At 39.5% G+C, this 7,422-nt stretch overlaps 1 protein-coding gene and 1 long non-coding RNA gene across 2 annotated transcripts in view; one reads left to right on the forward strand and one right to left on the reverse strand.

Annotated features, from left to right (window-relative positions):
• LOC116686136 (uncharacterized) overlaps positions 1–6,817 on the reverse strand; it is a 24,076-nt gene extending 17,259 nt beyond the window's left edge. The window contains exon 1 of the long non-coding RNA XR_004331158.1: positions 6,716–6,817. This is a non-coding gene — a long non-coding RNA (uncharacterized LOC116686136). The remainder of the gene's footprint in view (positions 1–6,715) is intronic.
• gfra4a (GDNF family receptor alpha 4a) overlaps positions 1–7,422 on the forward strand; it is a 158,741-nt gene that overhangs the window by 75,879 nt on the left and 75,440 nt on the right. The gene's annotated exons all lie outside the window — the stretch shown is intronic.

A 7,422-nucleotide genomic window follows, 5' to 3' on the forward strand; every position in this document is an offset into this window, starting at 1 on the left:
TGTGTGTGTGTGTGTGTGTGTGTGTGTGTCTGTGTGTGGGTGTGTGTGTGCTGGGTGTGTGTGTGTGCTGGGTGCAAATAACGGGGGAGCTAGGGGGAGCTCTGCTCCCTTTAAGAAGACATAGGCTCCCAAGAAAACGTGATTCGTGAAATCTCTAAAAATGTTGACAATGTGTCATTTTGACGTACAATTTCAGTTTCGTGTAATGTGATCCTCATGGATTTCTATATGTACTATTGCAAAAATACCATTCATTCATGCATGTCGGCGATATAAACCTAATTTACTTTAATAAAGAGAGCTATTCATGCTGTTCTTGTCATAAACATCAAGGCATGGCGGTGCAAATTCAACTCATGTACTACATGTTAACTCAAAGGTATGTAGAAAAAAATATAAACGTTGGAGGCCATTAATCACAAAGTCCTTGAAATCCATTCTGGCAAAGAGAAGACAAGGGAGTATTAATTAGTAACTATGACGTTAATAGCATGACCGATTTCCTGCTGCAAGCCCTGTTAGAACACCTCCCGCCGGGGTGACAACGCAAGAAGAAGAAGAAGAAGAAATAATGTCCTCCCTGGCGGAAGACGGTGGTGGTAGCAGCTCGTCAGAGGCCGGTCACCATCACAACCCCTCTTGCTCCTCTCTCCCGTCAAATTGGAACAGCCAGCGGTGGAGAGACTGGGAGAGCCGACATACATGTCTGTTTGGTATTAGGGCTGGCTATTGTAACGGAGGAACTATTGTATTCTTCAGATGCCTGAGTAACTTTAACCGTTCATCTCAACGACCGCCTGATACGTTGTTTATAGACTATTTGTGTGGGACCACTAAGGTCTATATAAAAGAGACTTCAGATACAGTATTAGGGACCACTAAGGTCTATATAAAAGAGACTTCAGATACAGTATAGGGACCACTAAGATCTATATAAAAAGAGACTCATATACGTATTAGGGGACCACTAAGGTCTATATAAAAGAGACTTCATATACAGTATTAGGGGACCACTAAGGCCTATATAAAAGAGACTTCGATAAAGTATTAGGGACCACTAAGGTCTATATAAAGAGACTTCAGATACAGTATTAGGGACCACTAAGGTTATATAAAAGAGACTTCGGTACAGTATTAGGGGACCACTAAGGTCATATAAAAGAGACTCCCGATACAGTATTAGGGGACCACTAAGGTCTATATAAAAGACACTTCAGATACAGTATTGGGGACCACTAAGGTCTATATAAAAGAGACTTCAGATACAGTATTAGGGACCACTAAGGTCTATATAAAAGAAACTTCAGATACAGTATTAGGGACACTAAGGTCTATATAAAAGAGACTCAGTACAGTATTAGGGACCACTAAGGTCTATATAAAAGAGACTTCAGAATACAGTATTAGGGACCACAAGGTCATATAAAAAGGACTTCAGATACAGATTAGGGGACATAAAGGTCTATATAAAAGAGACTTCAGATACAGTATTAGGGGACCACTAAGGTCTATATAAAAGAGACTTCAGATACAGTATTAGGGGACCACTAAGGTATATAAAAGAGACTTCAGATACAGATTAGGGGGACCACTAAGGTCTATATAAAGAGACTCAGATACAGTATTAGAGGACCACTAAGGTCTATATAAAGAGACTTCAGATACAGTATTAGAGGGACCCTACGGCTTATTTAGAAGCATCCAAGAAGCAGCATGTCATAGGACCTTTAAGTAAAAGTATGTACTGTAAGTATCATCAGCAAAATGTACAAAGTATTAAAATTAAAAGTACTCTATGCAGAATAAAATACTCACATTCTAGAAACTGAAAACAACTAACAGTTCTGTCAGTTAACAAAGTGATTAATCATCTAATCATTTCAGCCGTTACAATGTTTAGTAGTTTAATTTATTATAAAACGTGTTAAATAAACTATACTATACTATGTGTTTTGTATGCAAAAATCTTACTTTGTGAAGTAAATAGTAATTAAAGATGTTAGATTAATGTAGCAGAGTAAAAGTAGAATATTTCTGGCATGAAAAGTACAGTACTTGGGTAAATGTAGCCTACTTAGTTACATTCTATTCTACATGTGCTGGACTCCAGGGGAATGGAGCAGCGCAGCAGGAAGAGTGAATGCAGTCCACTCTTCTGGACATCCCTGACATCAGCGTTTAGGCTTCCTGAAAACGCCATCTGGTCCAGATAAACCTCGCCAATCATTCAAAGTGTAGAAATACTCCAAAAGAAGTTGCACAAGCTGTATTTTCCTTTTTCTACTGTTTTTTAAAAATCTTTTGCCACAGCTAAAAACTTTGTATCTCTGGGTTTTGTGAAAAGCCTGTGAGGAAAATGAATGGGTAGAGGGACTTTGGGGACTCAGCAGTGGTGAAACGAGGGGGGGTTGTGCACACAGAATGCTAACATCACCCAGTTATAGCCTTGTCATGTCTTGTGGCTTGCAAGCAGCCAGGGAGAATGAAGTTGGGGGGGGCAGAAGAAGAAAAGGGGTTCACAGTAGCGTCCCAGTGCTGCGCTGCTGCAGCTGCCTCAGCCCCGTTTGTCACTCCGAGTGTCGGCATGATTAATGAGCCTCAGGCTCCCATGAGTCCCTCTCACAGGGACAAGTACAGATCAATACACAATGAAAGTTTGCTCTGGAGAAGTCTGTTCGCGGCCACTGTAAGTCTGTTGGAGACATCAGGTGATTGAAATGTTTGGACAAAAGTTGTGTGTGCTATTATCTCGGATCAGACAGTACTGGAAGCTTCTTGAAAAGTTGAAACTGCAATTGAGATTCTGTATCCCAGGAGACAGGAGGCATGTGCTGTTTGATGTGAAACCCACGATACAGTGCCTCAGTGCACGCCTTTAAACTGAAGTCCCCTACGGCACACGCTTGGGGTGTTAGTGAGCCTTCAAGAAGCATGTCGGTGTGGGATTTAGCCCTTTTACTCTCACTGTCTCGCTCCATCTTTCTAATGAACTTTTTCATTTTCTGCTGTTTGTATTGATACCCCTCCCTGTAAAGACAAACTATTGAAGGTCTCGCCGGGATTTTAATTGCTTTGGCAGTAGTGCCAGTCTGTCTCCTGCACAGATTTGGGACCAGTCGGGGTCGATAGCTCACGGTCGATACTGTTTCGTGTCAAGGAGAGAATGGAGACGGGGGGGGCGACAATGTTGGTATTTACGAGCCCATATTGGAAAAGGATTTTAAACGGCAGAATGATTGTTGATATTGAACATCCGTGAATTCTAAGTGGGGCCATTTTATCCCAGCTGTTTTTTCAGGGACAGAAAGTGATGCCAGTGGACTTCCTGCCTGCTGTAAAAGCCTGTTTGGCTGCAGGCTATGGTCAATGGAATCTCCCTGCATCCCATTTATGAGCCTCCCTAAAAACCCACGGGTGAAACTGATCACATTTTCTGCATACAGTTCACTGAGTATCGCTTACTGTGCCATGCCTATACAAATTCAGGGGAATGAATGAATGACATTAGCAATTGAAGTTTCGAAACCGTGAACCCTCAGGTATTTGAAATCATCATGAAACTCAAGCAGGCTGAAAATGTATCTGTTCAAGGCATCCCTGCTCATATTTGTTCTGGCCATGAAGAAACAAATCCATAGCTCCGATTTTGGATTTCTCTTCCCAGCTCCTCTCTCGGTTGAATGCTCATTTTGTGCTTGCAGCTGTATTGTCAGGGCTGCTAACAGCTGGTTGATCGTTTCAGAATTGAATCTTATTCTACTTTTAAAGTTGCATGTTGTTCAGCATTAATGAAGAGGAAAAAGAGACACAGCGTATATGTATAATTTATCAACACCCATGTTGACACGTGACGCATTAGTTCAGGGATGCAGCCTCTATGTCATCATTCTTCATGTATTTTTAATTACTGGTACCGGGGACTGAAATGTTATTTTTATATATTGATGCCAGTGGAGAATTATGATCCTGCCTCTTCTGATAGGATTAACATGGAGAAACTATTGGTGAATCCAAGTTATTTGTGAAGTAATAGCACTCTGGGTCAGTATTGGTTTGCTGTTTTTAGTTTTATACGTTTGATTTTTTTTTTGTATAATTAGGACTGTCATTTGAATCAAAAAACTTTTATCTCCCCTGTGAATAAACAATCTCAAGATTAAATTACCTCTATGTTCATTTATGTAGTCTCTAGCAGCTAAGCCTCTTTTTGTTGTCCGGGTTATATTTATTGTTGCTTTAATGCTGCTTTGAACAGATCATTCTTAAAAAGAGACACTTTTAAAGCTGCAATAATCAATATTTTTGACAGGTGTCGCTCACAGTGATGAACCCGGCAGGAAAGCTGTAATAAACCCACTGTACACTCTCTGCCCAGCGCCAAATGGCAAATTATCCAAGTTGTTGAACATAGCGGAACATTTAGCCTAAGAGATATTCCATCAAGAGTTGGTGGAGACCAAACCAGAGCTAAAAGGAGAGGAAATATTGGACTTTAAGGTCACCAGAAACACGACTCAAAATGAGTGCCAATGTTGCTCTGTGTCCTAGATGTATAAATGAGTACAGTAGCCATAACAACTTTGTAAGTGTAGTAGTAGTAGTAGGGCCCCCCAATATATTGTTTATCGGCAATCAAAATATGAACTGGCTCAATATAGTCACATCGCAAAGACACTCAGAGATTTTTTGTTAGTTGAAAGAAAATATCAGTAGAATTGTAACTGTCATTCTTTTTTTTTAGTGGTGCCTGTTGTAATTAAGTCAATGTTCAATTTGGTCAACAGAAGAATGTTGGAAAGGATTTCCTTTTGTTTGTTTTAAATTCAACAAGCTATTTGTTGTATTTTAGCAGAACACTGAAAGCAACAGAACTGAGTACACTTCAATTTCTGTTTAATCGCAAGTAATAGTTATTGCGATATTCAACAACGTAATCGCATGTCTTCCTCATACCGTGCAACCCTAAGTAGTAGTACACCTAGTACATTCCAATTCATGTAGAGCAGTAGTGGTAGTGTGCAGGGCTCATTTTTTCAGTTACATTCCAATTCATACAAGCACACAAAATTCACAAATAAATTAAAAGCAGAAAGTCTTGCATGAAAAGGAGAAGAATAGAGAAAGCAAAGTGTGTAAAAACGGTGTGTACACGCTTTCTTGCTGTCCATAACTGCATGTCACTGAACAATGAACATTACCTAAGGTAAACGCAGAAAGCCCTGAATCATGAATCCAGAACATCTTTTTCTACTTTTACCTCCATACAAAAGCAGAAAGTTCATTTTAAAAAGTCAGCCTTTTTCTGTTACAAATTGCACAGACAGTTACAGTCAAACAAAACCGTGCTGACAGAGAGTCCCCCGGCGGCGAAGAGTACACATGCCCAATCATCTGGAATGGTAGCCTCCATGACAGAGACACCGAGACCCAGACCCTGCTGAAATTCCCCAGCCTCGTCAATATTTCAGCACCTGATTTATAATTATCCCCGCTACCTTTCAGAATGACACCACAGTTCTGCTCTCACTTTACCTCATATACCATGCCTCTGTAGGTGTTGAATGCATATGTCACTTCAAGGCTGTGAATACACACACACACACACATACACACTCTCAAAGTTTTCCTCTGCCTTCTTACATCAAAGTTACATATCTGTGAATTATATAATCCCTTTGCTTGCCCATGGGGCTTCTTTTGAGTAAGCCCATGGCCTCATGGTAAAAATAATATTAACTTTCAGCTTTATCCAGGTCAGCAGCAGACAACATGCTTTTTGTTGGGCTGGTGGGGAGAAATAAATATATAAATGAGCATGGAGCACATTAAGAGCTTATTTCTGTAAAGTCTTTTGGGAGCATTTTATCAGACTTCCCTACTAACTCTTATGAATTGAGTGCATTAAATTAGTTATTTTACTTTGGAGCTGAAAGTGCAAAGGTTTTCATATGCTTACCCTTTGTCTCCCTGTTTTCTAAAAGTTTGCCTCTATTACCACAGAAAATGATTTTCCGGGCCTCAAAGATAAACTCTTATGAAGAACCATTGTTGGTCATATATTTCTTGGAACAAATGGAGAACATTTGTCAGAGTGAACAGTCCAATAAAGAAAAAACGTATTTTCTTTTTCATGAAACTAAACTAAATCCTGATACAGAAGCTCACTCGGGCCCTAGTGTAGCAGGATAGCAGCTCCTAGTAACCTGCTCCGCATGTTTTTTATCTGTGTACTTGTAACTAAATATGGATACATTATTCAGATATGAGCCGATAATGCGTGATGAATTTTAACAGTTACCAAGTCAACACAATTTGCCCCAGACATCACACCACAACGCAACAATCAGCAGAACCCTACCACTGATCATGGTGTGTGCAGTGGTGGAATGTAACTTAGTACATTTACTCAAGTACTTACATACAAATTTGAGTTATTTATGTTTTTCTTGAAGGTTTTTTACTGGAGTCTTTCCTTTTCATGCCTTTGCTACTTCTTCATTTCAGAGAAAAATATTGTACTTTTGGCTCAACTACATTCATTTGGCAACTTTAGTTACTAATTAACTTACACATTAAGAATTATGCACACAAATCACCTGTAGTTTATAAAATGCAATATTTATTTATAAAAGTAACTACTAAATTTTTCTGCATTTACTTTTAATACTTTAAGTACATTCTGCAGATGATACTCAAATGCTTTTATTTAAGTGACATTTTCAATGCAGGACTTTTACTTGTAAAAGAGTTTTTTAACAGGGTGGTATTAGTACTTTTACATGAGTAAAGGATGTGAATACTTCTTCGCACCACTGGATGTGTGTATGTTTGAAGCCTTTGAGCTTCTAGGATTGAAGCATCATGCTGAGAAGGTGTTCGTTCAGTCTCTTCTTGAAGTAATGTTGCTGACAGCAGCAGGGGGAAGGCTGTTCCAGGGTGTTACAGCAGGGTGGAGAAAGCTCCTGTCCAGGCAGTAGGTGTTAGCCCTGGGGATGGCCAAAGCATGGCCGGGTGGTTGGACTTGGGTCATGAGCTGAGGCTAGCAGTGCTTTCAGGTCAGCTGCACAGTTAGGAGTATATATATACATAGAACTTCATCTTATGTCTCATAATCGTCAGATTCAGATTTTTTTCTTCACTGTGACTGTTGTCTGTTTACATAAAGGTTACAGTGCGAAAAAGAACTGTGAAAAGCTGCAGCATGAGTGTTTGTGATGCTGATTTTTCAACATAAAAATACAAATACGCGCTAGCCTACACAAATAAATGGTGTGGATAGTTTTAAGTTTGATATATTTAGACATTTGGTGTGGTATATCTTTAATAATTATTATAATATAATAATCAGTTATTTTTACCTCAATATGCAATAGTGAAGCCTGACAGGAGACGTGAAAAAGACAAGCTGAACTCATGAGACTG

Source organism: Etheostoma spectabile, unplaced genomic scaffold (genome assembly GCF_008692095.1).
Source record: "Etheostoma spectabile isolate EspeVRDwgs_2016 unplaced genomic scaffold, UIUC_Espe_1.0 scaffold314, whole genome shotgun sequence".
Classification (NCBI taxonomy): domain Eukaryota; kingdom Metazoa; phylum Chordata; class Actinopteri; order Perciformes; family Percidae; genus Etheostoma; species Etheostoma spectabile.